Source organism: Ictalurus punctatus, chromosome 24 (assembly GCF_001660625.3).
Source record: "Ictalurus punctatus breed USDA103 chromosome 24, Coco_2.0, whole genome shotgun sequence".
NCBI classification, from domain to species: Eukaryota; Metazoa; Chordata; class Actinopteri; order Siluriformes; family Ictaluridae; genus Ictalurus; species Ictalurus punctatus.
Window position 1 is genome coordinate 6,999,973 of NC_030439.2, and position 27,134 is coordinate 7,027,106.

Sequence of the window (27,134 nt, forward strand, 5' to 3'; positions counted from 1 at the left end):
TCTTGTCTATTCGTAAACATTAGTGGTTTCTCATTAATTATGAAACTCTATATAATGGTTTTTTAGTAGTTCTCCCGGAGACACGAAAGAAATAGTAGTTATTATTATAGTTTCTTATAACATTTACGTTTATGGCATTTGGCAGACGTCTTTATCCAGAGCGACTTCCAGAAGTGCTTTGAAGTCTTTATCAATAAATACATCCCAATAATGGTTCACTAGGTCATAGACTAAAAATACCATCAGTCTTAAAACTTGGTTGGGAAGTAATATATATATATATATATAAAATATGAAAAGTGCTAATTTAAGTACTCTAAGAAGAGGTAGGTCTTTAGACATGGTTTGAAGACTGGCAGTGACTTAGCTGTTCGAACATCTAGGGGAAATTCATTCCACCACCTAGGTGCCAGAACAGAGAAGAATCTTGATGCATGCCTTCCTTGTATCCTGAGAGATGGTGGGACCAGTCGAGCGGTGCTAGAGGATCAGAGAGAGCCTGGTGCAGTGCAGGGTGTGATAGGTGCTTTGAGGTAAGTGGGTGCTGGTCCATTTTTGGCTTTGTAGGCAAGCATCAGTCGTGCAGCTGCATTCTGGATCAGATGCAAAGGTCGCTTGGAGCTCAGAGGAAGACCTGCAAGGAGTGAGTTGCAGTAATTCAGTCTCAGTGAAACGAGACTGAACCAGCACCTGACTGGCCTGTATGGATAGAAATGGACGAATCCTTCTGATGTTGTAAAGGAGAAATCGACATGAGCGTGTCAATGTGAGAGGAAAAGTACAGATGACTATCAACGGTTACCCCAAGGTTGTGTGCAGTAAGCTAATTTCTCCGGGAGGCATGAAAGAAATAGGCTAGTAGTTATTGATTAGTTAATAGTGAACTACCGCATTCATCTGTGTGCAATTACTTACTAATTCATTAATCAGAGTTTCTAGTTAGTTAATAGTAGTTACTAGAATGTTAATATTGCGTTAGTCATTTCTTCCTGTGTACATTAATTAATCATTGATAGTGGATCCATATTCTAAAGTGTTACCTATAGTTCAGTCACCTGTAGTAAGTCACTTTGGTCATTAAGCACCTGTGGCTCCTGGCAGACTTAGTAGATGATATTGATTAAGAACTAGTATTGATCGTGATATTGAAATGGGTCGCACAGTTAGCTGGGATAATAAAAGGCCTCGTAAATACCCATGACTAGAGATTTTTTTTTATTGGTAGACTACTTTCAACCCAGCAGTACATTGAGGGTTTTAAAAACCATGTGACAGCTTAACCAATGCACTGAGAGTCCACCACACAAGTAATATCTGCTCTGTGGTGGATGGGATGAAGAAACATGAAAACAGTCAGGCTACAGGATAAAATGGCCAATCATTGCAGCTACAAGGTGGGTTCACTTATTAGGCAGACGTAGTAGTTTAATTTCTGTAAATATCAAAGTTCCCTTCAATGTACAGTGAGGTCCAAAAGTCCACTTGTGAAAATTTCTATTTTGCATTCTTTTCTAATCTAATAAAAAAAAAAGAAAGAAAAGAAATTCATTAGACACTGTTAGTGATTGAACCTACTTTTGCTTTAGTCTCAGTGTGCACTCGAGCTGACACGGACTCCACAAGTTTGTGTAAAACCTGATGATCCATATTAGATCAGACATATCGGAGTCTTCTAAACACCTGCTTCAATGGAAGGGATGAGAGTCAGGGAAAATCTGAGTTTTTTTGTACAAAGGAATTAACATGGTCAGTATCACAAATTGGTTTGGTTTCAATTTAAATAGCGATCAATAAATATCGAGTATTCTAGTTACTGAACATTTCCATTCTTCAAAATTCTTATTTCCAAATTTAAACAAAAACAAAAAATTTTTAAAAATCTTATTTTGACCACACTGTATGTTGGCCATCCGTTTTTGTAGATTTTAAAAATAATGCAAATATAAAAAGACTGTTAAAAAAAATACAAATCACTCATGACCTACAGAAGTAATATAACATTGTCTGTTTTCTATTTGTAAAATATCTTCAATTTAACCTTGATGATATACAGTACTCTTCTTGCACTTTGCTATATTTGGCCACTGGATGGCAGACTTTTTAAATTTCACTTCCTGTTCGTAGATACGGCTACGTCCAAAACCACATTCTGCCATAACCCATGTCATTGTGTAGCACTATTTAGTCATGCTCTGGTAGGAGAACTCTAGAATATAAAGATTACAGCTATGTATAAAAATGTGTGCCGGTCTTGTTAATGTTACAGGCAGTAATGAGTAGATTGAGTAGGCTTGACCATTAGACAGTTGATAAATTTGTACTACAACGTTTTACGACTATATTTCGTTTTTATTTGTAGCTTCCCATAAGCTTGCTGACATAATTGTTTGGCTACTCAAACTAGGGATGTAGTAGCCTCTTGTCATCCTAGATAATCTACATCCCAACACTGCACTCAATATAAGTTTCTCATCATTATCATCTTCAGAATCAGCCAGGAACCGATTGTTTGAATGAAAGATGACCTTCATGGAAGACATTATTGAAATCTCCTGGGCCTGGACAAGTTGTAGTATGTAGCACAACTTCTAGTACCAGCTTAAAGCAACGTCCTATTGGGTGATCCTCTGGCTTGCACTGTAAAACCAGTGTCAATGCGCAGCACCCACCTACACTCACTCAGTGGATGCTACACTACATCCTGTTCAATGACGTCTGCGAATGAATGTCATAATGAAGCACCTTTCATTAGCTGTCTTGAAGTTTTGCTCCACTCATTTGTGGTTCCGCAGCAGAGGACTGAGCCACCTTCCTCTTATTATCTTGCAGAATCTCTTGCAACCTTCAACAAATTTCCAGACATGTTTATCTCAGTATAACTCTCTTTTGCTTCATGCTTTACTGAATGGCAATGTTCAGTATGTTGGATCTACTTATTGTATGACTTTTTTCTTATTATTATTGTCTCCCTCTTGGCACTGTATAAGAGATCCTCTTTTTGCACTGCTTCCACTATGCTTGAAATGGAAGCCCATGTAGTTTGTGGGCATTTGCATGGGAGCTGGCACTTAATAACTGTGTGCTTGGACTGTGTGCCCCATTTTAAGCAGCTTTTATTAAAACTGTCTGGAAAATGAGTAAATATAAATTTATATTTAATATTCTTCCAAATGTTAGAGAAACAAATCCAGTGCTTATCCATTCCAGTCCCTGAGAGCTAGAGTCACAGCTCTGCTCACAAAAGCTGATCGTTTACTGGGAGGTTTGAAATACAAGCATCATTGTACTAAGAAATCATCAAACTGAACTGGACTCTTGCCCTTCAAGGGTGAATTGATGACTCGTGCTGTACATATTATTAAAATTATATATTACACAGGCTCACACTGAATCTTTTCTTAGGCATTCTTGGCAAATCAGTGCGCTGTCTATGTGAATAGAATCAGTATCAGTTTTATTAGTCCAGTAAGTATTCATTTTGCAGGTGTTGCTCACATTAATACTGATAATCTAACAAGCAGAACATTAAAATATATATACACCAATCAGCCATAACATTAAAACCACCTGCCTTATATTGTGTAGGTCCTCATTGTGAAGCCAAAGACAGCTCTGCCCCGTCGAGACCTGGACTCCACAAGCCCTCTGAAGGTGTGCTGTGGGATATGGCACCAAGATGTTAGCAGCACATCCTTTAAGTTCCTTAAGTTGCGAGGTGGGACCTCCATGGATCGGATGAACTCTTTGTCATGTTCCTCAAACTGTTCCTGAACAATTTTTGCAGTGTGGCAGGACGCATTATCCCACTGAAAGAATCTACTGCTGTTAGAGAATACCGTTGCCATGAAGGTGTGTACTTGGTCTGTAACAGTGTTTAGGTAGGTGGTACGTGTCAAAGTAACATCCACATGAAAGACAGGTCCCAATGTTTCCCAGCATTCTGGTTCCGTCTCTTCCCCATAAGCGACGCACACCCACCCATATGATGTAAAAGAAAACGTGATTCATCAAATCATGCCACCTTCTTCCATTGCTCCATGGTCCAGTTCTGAAACTCACATGCCCATATGATAATCCAGGGTTCATTGAAAAATAGACTCTTTAGATGCTTTTTGAAGGTTGCAAGATAACTAGAGATATGTACTTAGCTTAGTCTACCAATCCTTCCTACTCCGTTAAACCATTATTCAGGTTTCCACACTGGTTTCATTTAAATCACAGTGACCCTAACCAGGACAAAGCAGATACTGAAAATGAATGAATGAACACAGCAAACAAGAGTTGTTTCTAGTGTGCTTCCTGTTCGTTGTCACATGGCCTTCATATCTGACCACTCGCTCCCACACACGAGAATAAAAAACACATGACTTTTTTTTATTGGCACCCCAGTCCTCATGCGCACCTCAGTCCACCATCGAGAAACCGCATATGAGTCAAGTGTTTGGAGTGAAACTTCAAGCCATATAACAAAAACATGTCCATAGGACTTTCACTCACAGACGGCAACAGATGACGAGATGTAGCGCACTTTCTGATGAGTGAGTCTGTCTAGCAGAAAGCTGTTATACTAAGGATGGATTTCATGATACACAGAACAAAAAAGGACTATATATTAATTGTCAATCTATCACGATTTATTGTATCTACATGTCACTGGTGTATGATATGTAATCATTGACTAGTTATGCAGTGTAAATTTAGGTATCATTACAAATCAATTCAAATTGTTCTCCTTTAAAAATTAGTCAGAAAGATTTTTCTTGATCTTGGCTAAAAGTCACTGATGTGGTGAAGCTCTGGAAGTCTATTAGTTAACCAATTAGTATATATATATATATAAGTATATATATATATATATATATATATAATTGCTGCCAGGCTCTTGATTGTGAGCTCCTAAAAATTCATTTGCTTATTTTCACAATTCTGTTGTAATCAGAATTGGGTTGTGAATGCCTGAAAAGGTCTTGCCTCAGCAAATGTGGAATCAGTGAAACACAAAGTTATGCTAATAAGACCTTTATCGCAGTGGTAATAAGAGCTTAGCAGAATGTATTCTGCAAATCACTGAAAAGGAATTCGCGCTTTAAAAGCTTAATATGATACTACACTTCAACACAGAGCAAATCTTTGATATGCTCCTGAAAACTGCTTTCAGGCCAATTAGTGATACGTTAGCTACAGCAAAGCTATAAATACATGAGGCTATTTGGAAAAATATACCGACTGACCTTATTTATTTATTTTTTTTAATCAAATTGAAATACAAACTGACTGTTCATAAACTCTCGACTACATTTGGTTACCCTAGGTAATGATCAAACATTAGGAAAATAGTAGGCTACATTAGAAACGAGAAAAAACTTGTCTTTGAGTCACTGACTTCCCTACAGAAAGATGATACAGATTCCTGTGAAACTTGATACATGAAGAATCATTCATCATTTCACAATAGGTTTTTCAGAAGTGTAATAGGGTTATGCGGAATTGAGTTATGTCATCTAAGCAATCACTGTATAGATTCCATTCAAGTTTTTTTTAACAGGTAGTACTTCATAACCAGTGGGGGTTTGTGGGTGTGTGTGTGTGGGTGTGTGGTATTTTAAACATAGCATTTATATATATTTTTTAATCTAATGGAAGAATTTGGGGTAACACTTTACAATAACAGTACATTACCTAGTTCAGTAATTATGCACTAATACCTCAATTAATACTTACTTAAATATGAACTAATGATGAGTTAAGGCATGTACTAGTCACAAACTAATGAAGAGCTAACCTTAACTATGATGTGAGTCTTATGAATGACTTTCATAATTTACATAGATGCTCCTTACTGAATGTAGAAAGACACACTAATAATAAACACCAATCATTTCATCTCAACCTGTTTTGCTTCATTCTCCATCCATTTCTCTTCAAACTGTAGTGCTAGAACGTGCTCTGGGAAGCTCGGGCTCGTGCCACTGCTCCTTTACCCACAAGGGTGAAATTAATACAGTAACATTTATTCATTTAACAGATTGGTGTTTATTATTAGTGCGTCTTTCTACGCTCGATAAAGAGGGTCAATGTAAATTATGAAAGTAATCCAGCACCATCCAATGATGATTGTGTACGCAGCTGCATATGGCAAATTTGATAAATAATGTGAAATTATACGGGTTTAATTCATATCTTTTCTTGTAGAGCATGTTTGATTTATTTGATCCCTAGGTGTTAATTGATACAATAACTAACATACATGTACTAACGTGTAGTTAAGGTGGTCGTTATTGACGCATGACTTCATAAGACTCACGTCGTAGTTAAGGGTTAACTCTATATTAGTTTGTGATTAGTACACGCCTTAGTTCATTATTAACTCATCATTATTTCATATTTAAGTAAGCATTAATCCAAGTATTAGTGCATGATTATTCATGTACGGTTATTGTAAAGTGTTACCCAATTTGTGAATGTGTGTGTGCATGATGCCCTGTAGTGGACTAGTGACCCACCTAGTGTGTATTCCGTCTTCACCCAGTGTTCTCGGGATCTGTTTCGGATCCACCGTTACCCTGACCAGGATGATGCACTTGCTGAAGATGACTGAATGAGAAAATCCAGTATTATATGAAAGACAAAGAATTTGAAGTGGAGGCTAAGTTCCTTACTTTTTCCATCACAAAGGTTATATTAATTGATCTTCAATTATATTCATGCTATTTTAAATGATGTTTCAAACTGAAAAATAGTGAAGATTTTTCTCGAAATGATGCACTAGCACTATTCTGCACTGATACAGTATTTTCCATTGGGTCTCAAAGTGGGACCAGTGGTCTGTGAATCATAGAAAGTGTGTCTGTGATTCTTTTTACTATTATTATTATTATTATTATTATTATTATTATTATTATTAAACAGTACATATTATTATAACAATACCATATTCAAGCAATTATATTATATTTATGAACCTGTTTTGGCTGGTCCCTCATATTAAATGACTTGTGTGCAATCCAAGTTCTGCTAGAAATAAAAGCTCTGTGGTTTTAATAAGTTGCTGAAATATTATTGTACAGATTGATATAATGATTATGAAATAATTCTGTACTGAAAGGGTCCATTCAGTTCATTTTTTACCTGTAAATCGGGCTGCTGTGCTGTCCTGGACATTATTCTGAGAAGCCAGTGGTTCTCAAAAGGCAGTCCGGGAATCCCAAGGGGTCTGTGAAGCATAGCCAGAGGGTCTGTGTACATCCCTATCAAAAATTATTATAACCTGTTAATCAATGAGCTTATTATAGTTATCTGACTGATCATCTTAATGAGTGGTTTGAACATATCAGGCACTACTGGAGTATCCTGTGGTGCACAGATATGTAGACTGAAAATCAGTAAGTTTCCCAAAGCCATCAGTCACAGCATCATTTGCACAGCCATCTTTTTTTGCACACTACTTTGCAGGTTACACATTACATTACTATGTGCACTACCACCTACATTTATATACATTCTGAAAACTGAAACTGAAAGTTTCTTGCTTTGCCCTGGGTATACTTTGGATATAATAGTACTTTTTTTGTTGTTGTTTAGTAGGCGTTATACTGTATGTTAAATAGTCCAGTATTTGTTAATGGAGCTTCAGTTCCATTCAATTCAATTTTATTTGCATAGCGGTTTTAACAATAGACATTGTCTCAAAGCAGCTTTCAGAAACATATAAACACAGGATACAGATTTTAAGTGTGTGAATTTATCCCTATTGAAGCTATTTATCCCTATTGAGCTACCACAAGAATTTCAGTGTCACGTGTGCAACTGACAAATAAAACATATTTTTAATCAACCAACAATAAGTCAACAACATGTGTCAGTTTGGACCTAGTGTATTTTATTCCTGAAGAAGCTTCAGGAATAAAAATGTCTATGGTTCCAGAATATAATACAAATGAATAACTCTTTCATGCATAAATTATTATTAAATTTATCCATATTCTTTTTTTTCTTACTTAAATTGCATGTCATACGATTAAAGAAATTATTATTTCCATTCAAAATGAACTGGCTTGTCCATAAGGGGTAAGGGTTGTATTGTTTATTTTTGAACAATATTCTTGATGTACAAAAGTTATGCAGTTTAGAACTGTTGCATGATGAAGCTGATTTCTGTGGTTAAAAAAAAACTTCAATAATAAATATATGTTTTTTTATTTTTAAAAAAGAATATTTATTTTTCACTTAATCTTGTGTTGAAATTTTGTAAAGATATACCAGAGACACGTGCTGCATTGAGAATGACAGATTTTCTAAACAGAAAGAGAAATTAAAATAATGATCCATGATCAATTGCAATGATGGTCTCAAACGATTAAAAGGTGATTTATGATGTATTATTATTATTATTATTTTCCCCTCCCAAAACAACTTTTACATTCACTTTTGTGAAAAAGGGTGAACATTGGGCATGAAAGGGTTAAGCTACAGTTGAGGTCATAAGTTTTGAAAAAAAGAAAGAAAAAAAAGAGAAGAGAATAACAATATACACCGATCATCTTGTTCAAAAGTTTACACCCCCTGGCTCTTAATGTATCGTGTTGCCTTCTTGAGCATCAGTGAATGTTTGCACCTTTTCTAATAGTCGTGTAAGATGGATCTCAGCATCATATCGTCACTGCTGGAAAGGGGTCAAATATGCAGAAGATGCTGGAAAAGTGAAGAATGTGCAGGACCTGGAGGATTTTTCTGATGAACAGTGGGCAGTTTAACTGCACAGGACAAAACATAAAAACAGTCATTGATCATCCAGGTAACAACACACAGTATTAACAATCAAGTGTGTGTAAACAATTGAACTGGTTCATTTGTGTAAATTCAGTTATTATTGTGTCTTGTGGACTATGCTATATGTATACATCTGTTATGTGAAATAGTTTATTCAGGGCAGGACTAAATAGAACCATAAAAACAAGAGGACAATATTAACAATAACAATAACAATAATAATAATAAAAAGTTATTAACATGAACTTTTAGCAGAACCACAATAAGGACTAGAAGGTAATATTTTGGTGCAGTCTGAGGTTTGTAACTTGTGTAACTCCGCCTATGAACACCCATGCATCCAGTCAGTGGTGTTAGTCTCTGTTCCTCTCAGTCAGGTGGAACTTAAAACCCTCTCCGTCTCCCTGCTGAGATTTTACAACTTGTTTTAACCTGTCGGAATGTGTGTGTCCTACTGAACTCTTTCAACTCGCCATCTTCTGCAGGTAAGTTTTGTTGTTGTTTTTGTTTTTGTTGTGATGTTGGGGTTAGGGTTAGAGGAAGTCAGAGCACAGTTCTTTTTTGCGCGCTCGTGAGTTTGAGCTCGTGCGCGCTCGATTGTCGGCTGATGCGTATCGAGAAAACCTGAAGAAAAGCCTATACAGATATGACGGAGCTACACGGGGTTGTTTTTGTTTGTTTGTTTGTTTGTTTGTTTGTTTGTTTAGGGGAGGTGGGGGGGAGATAAACGTTCCTCTGGGGTGGTTGAAGGGGGTATTTCAGAAAGCAAGCAGGTTATGCCTCTTACCTGGGTAAATTTTACTCAGAGTGAAGAGATAACTTTAATGCTCAGTTCCACACACACACACAAAAAAACCCCCAAACAAACAAAAATAAATAAATCAATAAAGCGCAGGTCATTTTCAGGGTATGTACTGTAAGTAACCATAGCAACTTACTCTCTGAGCATAACCTTCTCTGAAGCATGTTATGTATCAGGTTTACTTTGTTTCAGAGAGCATGGCGTGCCCTTTTGAAGAATGTCCTGTGGACGAGGAAGCACAGATTATAGGCTACATACACAATCTTTTTCTCCATGAGAGGGTGATAAAACCATGTATAGATGTGTTTTCATATCCGGATGAATATTTCAGGAGCCATTAGCAGTTTTCAAGTGAAATGTGAATATATAGGCTACGTGAATGCATTTAACAAACCTTTTGAAACCTCACATCGAGCACATTTTATGCATTGCCCTTCATTTAAAATTTCTATATATATATATATATATATATATATATATATATATATATATATATATATATATATCTGGTAGAGGGAGTTTTCTGTATAACATCTGAAAGGCAACTGTGTGTCAAACGGTTCCTCCACACTTTTGTGCAATTTCAGCTTTCCCAAATGTAACTGATGGAACCGACAGTCCTATTAAAGCGCCTGCATCAAGCATCAAGGAGACTATGTTAATAGGAAGTCATTCCATAGCACCAATGTGCAGGTAACAGTAGATTATTGTGTGCTGAATCAAGGTTTAAGGAATTAAATTACTGGGCACTCATTACTGGTCCCTACTAACTAGGTAATATGTGACGCATCCCACCTCATCGCCAACATGGAAGCAAAAGGGCCAGGGTCTATACACAATACCAGAATATTTTGAGGCCCACTATTCTTTATGAAGATGATCAGGAGGAACCCCTGGGTAACCCAGTAGACTAAAGAGATGGCAGGGTGGTACGAGACGTTATCTGACAAAATCACTTCTAATTAAAAGACGGTTAGTATTGAATAACCTGAATGTCAATGCGTGCATTCATTTCCAAAGCCATGAATGGTCTTATTTTTAAAAAATACATGCTGTCACCTGCAAGAACAAGAGTATAATGCACAAAAGAAACAGTCGAGTGTGGTTCGTTGTTTCTTTATTTCCTGTAATTGAGAAAGACATTTGTATTTATTGCTTTGCAGATCAGCAATAAATGATAGAATAGTCAGCACTAGGCAAGTACTTTGCCTAACATTAGCCAGTGCTTGAGCAATTCAGTTTCAAGCCTGGCCTTTTTTATGTTGCAGAAGGTTCATCTCCGAGTCACTTTGTCTAATTTGCATTTGAAGATGGCCCTTATACGTACAGCTAGTTTGCAGGCAGCTAGGAAGACAGATGGATAATTCAATATGATTGATATCATAAATGTCTGTAATACATACACAGACCAAATATTTTTAATTAGGACAACTGCAAACAATGTTTTATACTGCCAAGATTCTGTGTGGAGGTAGATGGACCCTCCTCTGTATAGGAATCCCCTGCCATGATCTTTAAGGGGAGAATGACAAAGTTTTAATAATCACACATTTTTTTTTTTTTTTTTTTTAAAGGGAACGCATTATATAGACCACCCAGCATCTTCATTTTGTATCTCTGTCACAGCAGAGGTGATCTCTTCAACTTCATCCCACAGTGCAAATTACTAATGGTGTTTGGTCTAGCAAACAGAAACAATATCTGAAGACAATAATCATTTACAACTGTGGCAGGACGTGCTGTTACAGGAGGGTCAATTTAATACGACGTGTCCGTCAGCAACTGTAAGAAAACGAAATCAGATGCTCAATGTACATTCTCAAACAAATACAACTAATACACAAAGACATAAGGAACATCTAGTAGGGGCACTACAATTAAGACTACAGTACACACCATATGCAGTAAAATAAAATAAGCATGCATAATACACAAGTGAAACATTGCCAATAAAAAATTCCTTTTTTAGACCGTGGCAGTGTTTACTGTCATCTTTATTGTTTAAGGATAAATCACTTAAAGCACTGAAAGTCCTAAGTACTAATATGCTACACGTACATTTTGTCAAGCCACTTATCATGGGAGGTAGCTGACTGATGAACTGCCCCCTGGAACTGCCCCCTTGATTAAGGGACAGTGCCAGCTCCTCAGCCAGAGTGAGTGAAGGTGCTGGTGGACCCCCAGCCATTTTACGGTTCTCTGCCTTCTTCCTGTGGCTATGTAGAACCCAGAGAAAAGTTATTGTAGAAGGTTGGGCCAATTAGTTAGGTTACAATTTAGGAAGATTACCTTTATTGTGTTTCATTTTGACTTGGCTCCATAAGTTCTTCTGGGTCCAGAAGGATTATACTTGATCAAATATAAAGCCTTTTATATTATTAGTACTATGTAGAATGCTAAGAAATTGATGGAGGGCTAAAAGTAAAGGCATATTTATTAAATGTTACCGCACAGGTCAAATAGGTTCAATGTTCAATTTTGCATCTTAATGAAAGTACACCTTTCAGATATTTATGAGCTTATAAACTCACGCAAGGGGCTTAGTGGTTAGCATATTTGCCTCACACCTCCAGGGTCCGGGGTTCGATTCCCGCCAGGGCCATGTGTGTGCGGAGATTGCGTGTTCTCCCCGTGCTGCGGGGGTTTCCTCCAGGTACTCCAGTTTCCTCCCCCAGTCCAAAGACATGCATGGTAGGCTGACTGGCATGTCTAAAGTGTCCGTAGAGTGTAGGGTGTCTGTAGGTAATGGGTGTGTGAGTGTGTATGTGATTGTGCCCTGCGATGGACTGGCACCCTGTCCAGGGTGTACCCCGCCTTGTGCCCGATGCTCCCTGGGATTGGCTCCAGGTTCCCCGTGACCCTGAAGAAGGAGTAAGTGGTAGAAGATGGATGGATGGATAAACTCACGCATTTACTCGATGTGTTAAATATATATACCTCATAAGCATACATTAAAACTTCTAATTAAGCTTTGCTAAAATATGCGGCTCACCTTTTCTCACCCTGGGTTTCCATGGTGACGGGTGAATCCTGAAATCGGAGATCCATTGACAATGTCTTTATATACTCACCGTGCACACATTAACTCTCACTTACCAATAGGACGTTACTCCAAACTTACTCCTAAGAGGTGTTCTGCAGCCAGTAAACCAGAGTAAGTAAATTGTTTGGGTTAATCAACCTCGAGTTAACCTTGCTTTCAAGAAAAACCCCCTGGTGTTCTTTAGACTAATATTTGAACTTCCCTGAATCAATTTGTAGTAATTCTTGCTTTTGTTGTTGTTGTTGTTGGTGGTGGCGGTGTACATTTGACTAGAAGCAAAAGGAGAATGTGAGCAGAGGGAGACACTGGGCTTTTTACCGGTCTTGGGTTCTCCTCTGGTGAAGATACTTTACTTAAGAGAAGCACTTTGTAGCCTACATAAAGTTATTGCATTGTATTATGGGATGGTTCTTCTCTCTCTGTTCCAAAACAGCAGCATTTCTTTATATGTTTATAGATATATAGACTACAGGTAACTAGTCACTCAACAAGTCTAAAGTTTCATTAAACTTAATGCAAACTGCGGTTAAATTCAAAGGAGAACTTCAGTGTTCTTCTCAGTGTCGTTCAATAAGACAATATGGTATCAACTTCATGATAAATAATATCCCAATACATTGTTCTGTATACTACCCCTGTAATGATTTGAATTATTATAATGGGAATGGTAACAAATTGGTTTTAATGGTCCCAGTGGGTCTCTACTGGTTATTTGTTGCCTTCTGTTGGTGGCATGTTATGTATAGTGGATACCGTTAAGGACCAATAATGGTAATGGTTTTAATGCTTAGCTGATGTTTTCTAATGGTATTTGTAGTGGAAACCATTAGAATGTTTGTGATGGTTTTGTAAGTACTTCTACAGCATTGAACAACTATATTGTTACAGTAACAAGTAGCTGCTGGAAGGTTGTTGTATTGTATTATAAACATTGACACTGCTCCTTTACTAGCTCCTAAAAAACCTAAATTTTAAATGTTAGTAATATCTTTTCTAGATACACAATGCACATCACAAGTTAAATATTGTGATACGATAATTAACAACAACAACAACAAAAACGACTGCATTGTGAATTTATCAAATCGTTTACAGTCGTCTTTAGTCATCCAACGTTTGAAACAGGAAGTATTTCATGACAAGACGTGGAGGAATAAAGCTTCACAATAGGGGTGAGCATTATGGCCCAAAAATAAGTAAATAATTAAATAAAATTATTGTATCACAATACCATAGGTGTTGTAGGGTTTATTGAGTTGTCCTGCTGGAGAACGTCTTAAAGGTTCCATGTAGAACTCTACAACAGAGGTCTTCCTTCTCAGAAGGAGCCACTTTGGAAACCTGGAACCATGAACTATCCAAGGAACCCTTGAGGAACCTTTTTTTTCCTAAATACCAGTGGCAGTGCAAGTGTTAAACGTTTTATTAGGGTGAGCGCAGCAGAAAAGTGTTTGCAAGAAATTGCAAGTTCGGATCCCAACAATGGGATCCAAGGGAGGAAAACTGGCCATTCTGTATGGGTGGGAGGGATGGCATACGCTCTCCCCTCTCAGTCACAGTGATACCAGCCAATCTGTGAGCCCAGGTATGCGGAAGAGGGTAAACGGCACTCTCTTCCGAGTGTGTATGCTGTCGCGCTGCATGAGCAGCAGTTTGAAAAAACTGCAGTTGGTGTCATGTGTCTCGGAGGAAGCCGTCATCCACCACGGTCGTTAGCTGTCGTATGATACAGGAGAGCTGGCTGGTGCATGGGAATTATCAGGTGAACAAATTGTGGAGAAACCGCAACCTGATCTGTTGATGAATATGTATAAATTCTAACAAATGACACTAATGTGATGTGGTTTTTAAAATAAAGTACCAGTGATTACACCCCCCCCCCCCCCCCCCCCCCCCCAATGATAATCTTGAGTTGTGTCTCTTGTTACAAACTTACAGGAAGTTTGAGATCATGCTAGAACTTTTTTTTTAAACTGACTTGTTTTTCATCAGTTTATCAAAACAATATAAAAGTGTAACTTTCTCAGTTTCTGGTTGTATAAAACAGAAGGGATTTTTTTTTTTTTTTTTTGGTAATTTATGCACATAGAGATGGTATGATGCCACTTTTTCTTTTCCATTACTGATACTGAAACTGTGTGTATTGGGTAATACTGATGTATTTTTTACTACTAAATGAGCTATTTTGAAATAGAAATTCTGAAATTTGAAATAACTATTTAAGATCTAACTAAAAAAAACCCCCAGTCTCAAACTGTTTTTTTCCCATTGTTTCAGTGTTCAGTGTCCCCTTGTTTCGGTTTTCAATCCCATTTGCTAGCTAGCAAATTACTTGTGGTTGTTGTGGTAATCTGGGTGGATATTGCTATTATCATGTGACCTATCTATCCTTAGGATATCTTTATACTAATATATCATTACAAGCCTGGATGACAGGGTTTTACAAATGACACTGGTATCAAACTTGGCTAAGTTTTAAAAATGAAACTGGTGTCATATATTTTGGTGAATTCTTGAGTCTGCCTGGTACTTGGATGTCGTATAAAACAAGCACTTTAATATTTAATTAAGCTAGAGCTGATTTACTGTGTCACCCTCTGTCGCCATGTTTGGAGATTATTCTACACCCTTTAATAGGAAATATTCTACATTCAAATAAGGACGTTCTTCAGTTCTTGTTTTTACTTCTTGCTAGGTTTCAGGTGTCTTCAGCACCCGAGACACAACTATTTCTTAATCGCTCTTTACACAGCCTTCTTTAAGAAGGGTTCTACGGGTGAAGAACAGTCATCTCTGAATGCTTAATGCTTCATCATCAGTTTTGACAGGCGTGTTGATTACTCATACTTTTTCTGGTATGAAATCAATAATCTATTTCTAAAGGAAATATGAATGAATCTCTTTGATCAAATATGGCATTCTCTTGGTAGTTTGTACTGAGGCCAAATATTCAATTATATGTCAAACCAACTGTGCATAACATCATATTACAATATTAACTTTTGAGTAATAATCACATTTGCATTATACCCTATGCTCCTGCATGTGAGTGCAGGTATTTTTAAGAATACGACCATGCATTGCTTTGGAAGTGAATGCGTGCATTGACGTTCAGGTTATTTAATAAGCTGTGATGATCTGGGTCATTTTGCATTTATCATAAGATGCTTATGGACGGATGAAACCATTTGCATTGTTCGCCAGCTCTCTGAACGTTTTCCGATTCGGCCTTCGTATTGCTGAGCAGTGACACTAATTAGCAATACTATCTAACATTATTCAGGCACCTACATTTTTACACACACAGCCTCTTGCACAAATAGATTGCACTTGATCCAGGCTCTCAGCACGTAGGAGCACAATGGGTTAATGGAAATGTCATTTGAATAGCCGGTGGTGTGAGAGACAAAGCTCCTCTGTGAATACCGAACAGTTGCCTGATTCGGTATGCTTTTAAACCTCAACTTTGCTTAACAAATCGAGCAGCATGTCATGTGCCCCTTGCAAAATCAAGGACGAGCGCCAGACGAGCACAAATTCAATTTGAAACCTGTCCTTTATAAGTTGACCTCATCCCGCTGGCCCTTTTACCTTCATCACCTCCTCCGTCGATGTTAAAGTCACTGTTCTAGCAGGGGACTTATTATGCACCCAGTTTTGGATATACTTCAAAATATCAGCTCCATTGACTGCTGCTCTTTTTTCTTTCTTTCTTTCTTTTTTTTTCAGGCTTCATTTTCTGTTTCCCACGAAGCCTTTCTTACAAACACCCAAGGGGTCTTGTGGTGTTAAAATAATTGGCACCGTTTTGAACAAGCCTCATGAAAGTGTGTGTCCTGTGGTCATTTGTGAGAATTACATTGGGACTGTGAATAAACATGTTAACTTGAAGTATTTATAAAAATCCAGGAATAGTGCTTGTTCTATACGCTAAAAGTTCATCTTTTTCCGCACTAGTACAGTGCAAGTTCATGTTGGTTGCCGATGATACTACTACAGGGTTAGCATACTGTCAAGTTGGAAATTTTGCTGCAAAAGCAAGGACACGTAGCTTCACGTGAAGCCGTTGAAACTCGACAAAGCCGCATCTGTTTATGTCGGAGGTATTCGGTGCTGTGTTGCATCACCTCTCGAATTTTCTGGCTCACTCTCTACTGCGGAACAATGCATTTTATTGTGAATCACCTTCCACAGAGTTATGCATTTCTGTCATCATTCTGACTCACAAGCGTAATTAAATATTATCATCCTTTGAATCCACGCAGTCTCATCATGTTTGATGTCGATTCAAAACTGTTAACACCTTCTCCCTCTGTAGACATTAGTGTACATTTTAGAATTGTTTGTTTTTACTTGCTTGAGTGACAGGTGTCGCTTATTGGACACTATTTGTACGGTTAAAATTTGTCGTAACGTTTCACTGTGTAAGGTGGCGTTATGATGCACCGTCACGTAAAGAGGTTGGCACCCAAAGTTGATTATTTTCCAATAGCAGCACATTCTGACGTGGTTTTCATCTTATACCACATCAGTTTACCAACATAAACCATTTATTTTAATGATTAAAGAATGACATTTTTCTCCATTGGTAGTTATGTGAAACATCCACGAAACAAGTTCCTGTTATCGCTTACATTATAGCAGCTTTAAACATTGTTGTTTACGCTGTTCCCTTTTCCCAGCCTCTCTTTTATCCACTCTTGAAGTTAATGAAACAAAATCGCAAAAGCCCTCTGTCATGACGGCTTTCCCAGGGCAGGAAAAAACTTACTGCCTGTTACAAAGTGCTGACACTGGAGACTCCTTCCAAAAATGCTAAATTCCAAAAATTTCACCATATCAACAATCCGATACATTTTTATAGCTGTTTATGTGAAGCATCTATTAGAAAAGTTCTGGTAGGTGCATTAATTAGTGCTGTGCTATTCTAGAAAATGAATTAACACCTTCTGGCTAATTTGAGAATTCGACAGTACTGGCGTCTGATGCCATTTTAAAGTCTAGAAATGTTTTAACCTTCTATCAACCTGCTCTGTTGTTCTGGTTCTAGCACTTTAATTTAAAATCGAGTGAACGAGCTTCTTCAGTTCATTTTAAATCTTACACTTGGACTGTCAGGAAACATTCATGCTCATCCAATCCATGTTTTTATTTATTTATTTATTTGTTAGAAGTATTTTTTTTTCCGTCATTATGAGCAGGCGTGAATTTGAACGGGGCTTGGGAACGTCATGCCTTGGAGCAGATAAATATATACTCAAGGAAGCAAGACAGATCCATTACAGACACTGTGGAGATTTACTAACAATTAATTTCAGATGTAATAAAGGGAACTGCAATTGCTCTATATATAGTTAATGGGTCCTATATGTGTTATTAGTTCAAAATGGATATTGATAATGGAATTGATCATTTCAATATCAACAGATAGAGATCAGACCCAATTTGTAGACGTGGGACGGCGGTTCAGAATGAAGTTTCTCCAAAGGAAAAGAATGTTGTTTTGCTTTAAGTGACCAGAAAATTCAATAAGTCAATTATTACGAACGCGTTCTCTTCGCGTTATGCGTACATGAACGCGATCCACTGATGCCATTCACGGGTGCCATCAAAACAAACGGATTGAAAGCACTCGCACGTCGACTAATTATTCACTTCACCGTGTGCAACTTTCACTGCATTTGTGTGGCAGGTCTGCTTTCAGAAAGCTGTTTTAAATCAAATAAAAAAAGTTTTAGTATCATTCAGGAGACTTGAAACTTCAAGTGATCCTTCAGATTCATCTACGTCACTCCAGTGCAAATTTTGGTACACAGTATAAGCAGCACAGCATTTGCCTTGTCGTCTTACTGGAGTTTTACAGCTTGTTCGGTGCCATTTGTAGCCCCTTATCTTCAATCTGCACTTTCCCAAAGCAGCCAAAAAACTTTTCTTTTGCTCTTAAAATGTGAAATTCTAGCAGTAGTAAGGGCTTGGTCGGGGGAGGCCGCTGCACTGCTTGACATTGTGTTTCAGTTTCACACAAAACAGCTCACCGCAGTTCCTATGTACCGGTAGGCTGGAGGAGCAAGGCTGCAGCCCATTGGCTGGAGACGCTCTGTTGGTTCGTGGTTGTGCTAAAATCAGACAGGGTGGCTTGAACACGTGGTGAGCACTTCCGCTCGACATTGCTCTCCACCACGAGTGCGAAACAGTTTCGGTCCCAGTCCTGGGGGAAGAAGACTGAAAGGAAACTGTAGTGAAACAGGATCAAAACTGTATGTGTGACTCGCAGTGCAAAAAATGATAAGAGATCAAATTGAGCTCATATGCCCTTGTATGTACTGTGTTCAGTCAAGTGCACAACTGATTGCACTTGCAACAACCTTTGGGATGACATGTCTTTAAAAGTTCATATCTATAACAGTTTTAACATGCTGAAATATCGGCTCCATTTTTAGCATCATAGGTCGGTTCTGCTTTATTTCTGGTGATGCAGTAAAATTGCAGCTTTTGAATGTGTGTGTGTGTTTTTTTTTTTTGCAAAGGCGTACCCCTTTTGTGCGGTCCTTGCCTTCGCCTTTGATGGCTTGATCTCACACGAAGAGGCGAGACTGAACATCTGTTCTCGAAATGAGGAAGTGAAGATGTTAGTCACCTCCTCCAAAATAAGCTCAGAGGAAACTTGGTTAGGGTTGTATTGTAAGCTGGGGGTGTGGGCAAAAGCCAAGCATCTGCGTGCCCGTCCGCATATAAGCGTGTGAATGCAGCATGCGAGTACCGCGTCGTGTAACGAGTCGGCTGAGTCACAAAGGTGTTGCGCAGAATTTTGACAGACTTGGTGTGTCATTTATTATGTTGAGAACCTGGTGTGTGAAGGGGGAAAACCCTATGGATTGTTTCCAGTTAGTTATCACCTGAGATAAAAAAAAAAATAAAAAAAAAACCCAAAAAAACAATTGAATAGAAGCCTCTCTCTGTTTTAACGTTTCTAAATCTCCCAGTTTGCAGCGGCTGTCGATTCACTCAAACGTCCCTCTCTCCTTCCTGTTGGTCATGCGGCTGCATCCTGAAGAGGACCTGAAAATCTTATCTTATTAATCAGTTGGAGGGACTGCTAGTGGTCTAACACCTGGGTTGACTTTTCTGTCAATGGAGGCAGTATGTCAGAAACTGATCTGCAGCTTGCTGTTATCGACTACGGAAGCGCAGACATGTCTCTGGTGCTGTTCATACTGTTCCAGCATCCTTGTTAGAGGTCGACCGATAGTGGATTTTACAGATAACTAAGTTGGGTAGTACCTGCCGATAACCGATCAATCGACCAATAGTTTTTTTTAAACTGATATTGAATGAAAACAGAACAAAGTAAAATATTACAAGTAATAATAATAATAATAAATGATTACAAAAATAAACAGTACTGACTCATGCTCTTTTACAAGTTACTGAACAGAGCAACCAGACGAATTCCCCGTATGATAAAAAATACAGCTCTACAAGCAAACATAACCTCAAAGAAAAAGAATAACAGGGACCACTCAGGCCAAAGTACCTTTACAAACAATTTTTAATAAGCGCACTTACAGTAAGTGCGCTTCCCAACACAATTAACAGGTAAACTGTTTCAAAATGTGAGCAGTTCTTTCTAAAATGAAAACAATCAAGCTATGGACAGCATATATAAAAAAAAACAAACTTTTTAATATTGAGTACATTATGTCTACTACATAGTAATGTCGTATTATTACAGTATTTTATTTTTACCAATTTGATCTCTGTACCGACGTTAAAGTGTGAATTGTTTGCCCATCGGGGAATCACTTCCCTCCCCCTTTCCCACTGCCCTACTCACCAACAGCTACAGTAAACAGTCATGATACTCCACACACAGAAACCCAACAGCGTCCTGACTAATCTTATAACAGACTTGTTCATAAAATATTGAATTTGTTTATACTGATTGAAAATGTCCAATAAGTCCATTTCAATTTAGCTGGCGATTTAAAAGTGCAATTAATGGAAAGGTGATTGACAGGCAAGTGAGTCTTTAACCCTTTTATACAACTAAAAGCTGTTTTTAAGAAAATATAAGATAAAAGACAAACTTTCTCCACAAAATCCCACTGTTAAACAAGTGTCAGACTCCAATTAAACAATTTTTTATTTATTAAAATCTGTTTTTGAAAATGATATTTTCTATCATTTTGTTCATCAACATTTCATTTTTAAGACCTTTGTGTTAACAATATTTGGTTCCGAACACACTTTTTTATTTCTTCTTCTTCTTCTTCATTTTTATGTATATATCTTTTTCCTTTTTGCTCATTGTATTCCTAAACATGGACAATCTTATTTTATTATTACCTTTTTAACATAAGGAATATTTAGAAAAAAATAATGCAATTTGAAATAATAAAAGCAACTAAAAAATTCTGGATAAAATAATTGATGCTTAAATATGGAATCCTTTTTAATTTAACCTTTGTAAAATAAGCGATTCATGGTTTTGTTTTTTTGTTACACTTGTGTAACAGTGTGGTGGAAAAATGTGTGACTTGGTAAGTCAGTTCGAAGATGAACTATTTTTAGAACTTCATTAAAACTCCGGTTTTCGAATGTTTTAATGAGCATTAAATCTTTGACCAGGTAAAATGTCACCGCAGCAGTAGCTATGTTTCCATCCATGTATTTTTAAGCAAATTTTGGGATATCGCATAAAAAAAACCACCAGATGTGAATAACATCTCCAAAATGCGCATAAAAAGCTTATGTACTCAATTGAGGTGGATAATTTTTTTATTCAATAAGAAGACATGCACATAAATTACAGTGGAAAGTAACACATTTACTGAATAAGTTCCTTTGGTGTGCATCAAAAAAGTCTTTGTGACTTTGCTTCAACAAATCATGTGACTGGATAATTAGGTTAATACAGTGTAATCAAAATGATTCAACCCCCACTGCAAATCAGGTTTATTGACAAATTTACAGATTTTCAGCTGTTTGCAATGAACAAATCAAACAAAAGCAAGTGAAATAGTTCAACACAATGAATGCTTCAAGTGGTTTCCCCAAATTCAACTGGAAATGCAACTTATAATGACTTCGCCAGTTTCAAAATTATTCAACCCCCTGAGTAGAATCCCTCCCAACAACACAAATATGCAAAACAAGTGTTGTCTCAAGCACATTTGATGTAACTAATCAAGGGCTTCATTAGTTGCACCAGGTGTGCTTGAGCTGGAACACATGAAATACCTGAACTGGCTAGGGGCAGAAAATACCTGGAATACCTGGACGGGGCAGAAAAAGGAAGCTATCAATGGCTGCAATCAGATTTCTGAGAAGGCAGGTTGTGAAAACCCCTCGAGTGACTGCAAAAGACCTGCAGCAAGACTTGGTGGCAACAGGCACTGAGGTTTCAGTGAGCACAGTAAGGCGCGTACTAAACGCAGAAGGTTCCCATTCCAGAACTCCAAGACGTACGCCACTACTGACCCAAAAGCACAAGAAAAATCACCCCAAAATCATATAAATAAGAGATGGAAGTTTTGGGATTCTGTTCTGTGGAGCGATGAAACAAAACTGGAACTTTTTGGCACGATGGATCAGCGGTATGTCTGGAGGAGGAAGAATACAGAAAGAACACTCTGTCCACAGTCGAGCATGGTGGTGTCTCAGTGATACTCTCGGGCTGCTTTGCATACCTCAAGTATACCAAGCATACCTCAAATTCCATCAAGGCTTGGTTGCAGAAGAAGTCCTGGAAGATTCTACAGGGCCATCACAGTCACCTGATTTGAACCCCATAGAAAATCTCTGGTGGGAGTTGAAGAAGGCGGTTGCATCACGCAGGCCCAAGAATATTACTGAACTGGAGGTCATTGCTCATGAGGAACGGGAGAAGATTCCTCAGGAACGCTGCCAGAAGCTATGCATCTCATTTGCAGCAGGTCATAACATCAAAAGGAGGTCTACTAAGTACTAAAGATGCTTGTCATGAAGGAGTTGAACAATTCTGAAACTGGCGAAGTCATTATAAGTTGCATTTTCAGTTGAATTCGGGGAAACCACTTGAAGCATTCGTTGTGTTGAACTATTTCACTTGCTTTTGTTGGATTTGTTCCTCGCAAACAGCTGAAAGTCTGTACATCTTGACAATAAACCTGATTTATCATTTTGATTGCGACTGTAAGTTAAATTCACAACTTGGATGGAAACATATGTACAGTAGCTAGTGATATCTTTGCAGAGTTTACTTGTTTTCTCGTGAGCAGTGTTTTTCTCAAACCCTTTTATTGCACAATCTGAACTAGCGAATAGAGTAAAAACAACTCTGCGAGCCGTATCAGAGTGTTTTCAGCACAACCGATGAATGTGTTTAGTTTTGCTGTACACTCGATTTCTCTGCCATATCATATCAATTGCCATCCATAAAGAAACTATCCATGCAATTATAATGTAGCTACTGAGGATATCTGTACTGTCACAGATGGATTAAAGTAGCACATGTTATGTAAATACACATGTATCACCTTCAGTATTTGATCATGGATCCTCAGATCCTACTTATATTCCTGTTACTTGTTGAAGTAAGATGAATATGACTTTGACATTATCTACAAACTACCTATGCAGGAACTGTGTGTGGGGCGGTCGGGTGTCTCTGTGGATGAATTCTGGCAAACAGACCAAACTTATGACAGATTTTTACTGGCCAAAATTGGGTTTTTCCTGCCGGTTCTATACTTTAAGAAACCACGTTTCTTTCACTTAAATTACTGAAATGACCTCAGCAGTCTTACCGGAAAACTCAAGTTGTGTAAGAAGCCAGTTTAACTAACGCAGCAGTGAATCTGATGAAAGATGATTAAAACCATGCTAGCTGAGAGTGATTTCCTGACCCGGTGAATGCCAGGCTTTGATCAAGTTGTTGGATAGCTACATGACGCAGCGAAACAGACAAAATCAATTCAAGTTTGTAATCAAATACTGGCTGTTAAATTTTCAGAAGGCAAACTTTTAAAGTCAGAATGGAAGTGCGATTTTCTCCATTTTCACTGTTGAGGGTAGCTAGATTTTAAAAAAGTTGTAACTGTATTGTGACTGAAAAATGCTGCAAAAGAGGAACATATTTGAGTTCAGAATAAAAGGGTAGTTTTCATGATCCAAAAGTCTGAGACCTCCAATGAAGATTTATTTCATATAATTTAATTACAAATGATATTAAGAGTAATAACTTGTGTGAAAAGTCCAATTTTATAGAATGTAACATTTATAGAATGTTCACATGAATTGGTATGTCGCCCGTTTGCTTTAATGACAGTATGCACTCGAGCTTGCATGGACTCCACAAGTTTGGGTAAAATCTGACGATTCGTGTTCGATCAGGTCCGTAGGTGTGTCGTCTGAACACGTTCTTCAGTGGAAGGGACAAGTCAGTCATCATTACAGTTACAAATGTCACAATGTCACAGATTTACTTACATTTTTACAGTGAGCAACAAATCATGCAGAATCTTGAATATGGAAGATTTTGAACATGTCATTTTCTTTGTTTTAGTTATTTCTGTAAAACTTAATGTTTATCTCCAGTTCTAATTTTTAAAAAAAAAAAAACAACAACAACAACAACAGACTTTTCAGTGTGTTCTCAACCTTTTGGACCCCACTGTATCTACTGGAAAATATCAGAGTTTCACCATTTGAAGAACTACTTAAATATAGTCCATACAGTTGCGGTCATAAGTTTACATACATCTTGCAGAATCTGCAAAATGTTAATAATGAAGCCAAAAATAAGAGAGATCATGAAAATAGAATTTTGATTTTTTATTTAGTACTGCTCTAAATAAGCTATTTCACATACATATAGTTCACAAGACAAGCTCACAAGTTAGTACGTTTGATTATTAATTCTGTTTGTCGTTACCTGGATGATAGACGACATGATGTGTTTATGTTTAGTGATAGTTGTTCACGAGTCCCTTGTTTGTCCTGAGCAGTTCAACTACCCACTGTTCTTCAGAAAAATCCTCTAGGTCCTGCACATTCTTTACTTTTCCAGCATCTTCTGCATATTTGATCCCTTTCCAACATGATCCATCGTTTCACACCGAGGACGACTGAGGGACTCGTACACGACTATTACATAAGGTGCAAACATTCACTGATGCTCAAGAAGGCAACACGATACATTAAGAGCCAGGGGGGTGTAAACTTTTGAGCAGGATGCTTGTAAATTGCAAAAGTGTCAATTATAATTATCTTGTCTTCTGGGAAAAAATGTAAATATCATATATAAAGTTTTGAACAGGACCATCAGTGTAAATTGTTAGTATTTGGTTTAAAGGTCTTATTTGTTTCATTTAGTCCTGCCCTTCAGAAGCTACATAACATATTTACATGTTTCCAGGAAGATAAGATAATAATGACACACAGTATTAAGAATCATTATTAAAGAATATTATTGTGTCCTGTGGACTAGATGTAAACATCTGTTATGTGAAAAAGCTTATTCAGGGCGGAACTAAATAAAAAACACAATGCAATTTTGTATGATCCCACTTATTATTATTATTATTATTATTTATTATTGTTTTTATTATTGACATTTTGCAGATTCTGCAAGGCGTATATAAACTATTGACCGCAACTGCTGTACATAAATATTGTCATAATCAAGAAGCAAATCTTACTGGAAACCCAGCACGCCTGAGAGACAATGATGCCCCATGGCAACTGAAGTAGATACACACATGCATTTACATAAGATATGCTACTCTAATCCATATTACTTTATAACTGCAAGTATTGTTAATGTGTAACTACTCAGATATTAGAGACAGTATTAAATCATCGTTATGAGATACATAACTCTGTTATAACGATACTGCAGTAGTCTTGACCTTCTCTAGTCTTTTATTATATTTCATAGATATTATAGATATATTTTATACCTTAGTAGACCTAATTATGAGATTAGTGTTTTGCTGGGGGTCTTTTTTTTGTACATTTTTACTTAACCCTTAAAACTCCCAGAACTTCTTACTGCTTACAGACTTACAATCCTTACTCCAGTAATGTAACTACGGTGGATAAAGTTTACACACCCCCAGACTTGCAGGGGTTTGTGATGTTGGAAAAAAAGAAGGAAACCAAGATTAAAGTGTATTTACATTTACATTTATTCATTTAGCTGACGCATTTATCTAAAACGACTTACAAATGAGGAAATACAACAAAGCGATATATCAAGCGGAGAATAATACAAGTAGCGCTACCATACAAGATCTTTTCATTGAGTTCTAGAGAAGCAAAGTTCGCAGATTAGAGGTGTAAGAGACAGAGTCGTGTTTTTAAAAATTTTTATATAATGTTGGGGTTGGCATTTTAGGGGTTAGTTAACTGATCACAGATTGCGTGAGGGAACATAAGCCTCAAGGAGTGTGTTGAGGTAGATAAATCATGTCAGAGCTTCCTTTTTTTTAATTTTTTTTTTTAAATAAGCAAAAAACATTTTAAAAAAAAACATTTTTAAACAATGTAAGCAAACTACAAATATCTGGAATTATTATTATTTTTTTTTTATGTCTAAGGGTGTGTAGACTTCTATTTTATATCCACTATACTATACTTCAAATATTAGTTTCACTGTATTTACTGAGTAGTATGCTTTATAATGAATATTACGCTGGGACTTTAAGGGGTAAAGCGAAGTAGTTTCAGGTCAGAGAGAGAGATTTTTCTAGTTAAACTTTTTTTAATGTGAACTTTGGTTCATTTTTGAAAGTAATATGAATAATCAATTTTCAATCTAATTTCAATTTTCAGTATGAATGCTAAAGTATCATGGCTGTGTGTGGTTTATATATATATATATATATATATATATATATATATATATATATATATATATATATATATATATATATATATATAAAAAAACTCTTCAGGTAATACTGAGTAGGGAAATGAGTGTGATTAAGGGCATCATCCTAGTTTCATTCAACTGCAGTCTTACCTAATGTGGAAAAACAAAGTGAAAGGCCAGATCTCTCCTCAACATGCATCCGATCTGTGGGCTTTATCAGATTTATAGCAGCAAGAGATGCAAAAAAAAAAAAAAAAAGAGAGAGAGACTGTGTGGGCATAGGGATGATATCAGACAACGCTTTCATTTGCAAAGGCGTGCAGAAGTGACGGAGAGACAATGCAGTAATTATGTAGCTACAGGTGATCAGGTGGCACACGGGTTGCTTCAGATCCAGAAAATCTATGCAAAATGGATTGCCGCATAATTTCAAAGCTCACTCAGACTTGCATGAGGAACAAATATATCGCAAAACCTGCTTGTGCCTCGAGCCTGTCTGTGAGAAGCATTATTTCGAATCTTCTCATGTTCTCAGGAGATGTCTGACCTGTTCAGGTCATCTGCAGACCTCCTCCGTGCAGGTCATGCGTAAATGGATTCTCTCTGATGGAGATTGCCAGCAGCCCCCCGACACTCTGCACTGACTGCAGCATTAAATGCCACTC

General features: G+C 37.3%; 1 protein-coding gene across 4 annotated transcripts in view; it reads left to right on the top strand.

The window, feature by feature from the left end:
* The first annotated feature begins 9,116 nt into the window (after nt 1-9,116).
* Nucleotides 9,117-27,134, top strand: part of card11 (caspase recruitment domain family, member 11) — a 46,298-nt gene continuing 28,280 nt past the window's right edge. For all 4 annotated transcript variants that reach the window (XM_017454592.3, XM_053675192.1, XM_053675193.1 and 1 more), the window contains exon 1: nt 9,117-9,254. The gene's annotated coding sequence lies outside the window, so the exon portion shown is untranslated. The remainder of the gene's footprint in view (nt 9,255-27,134) is intronic.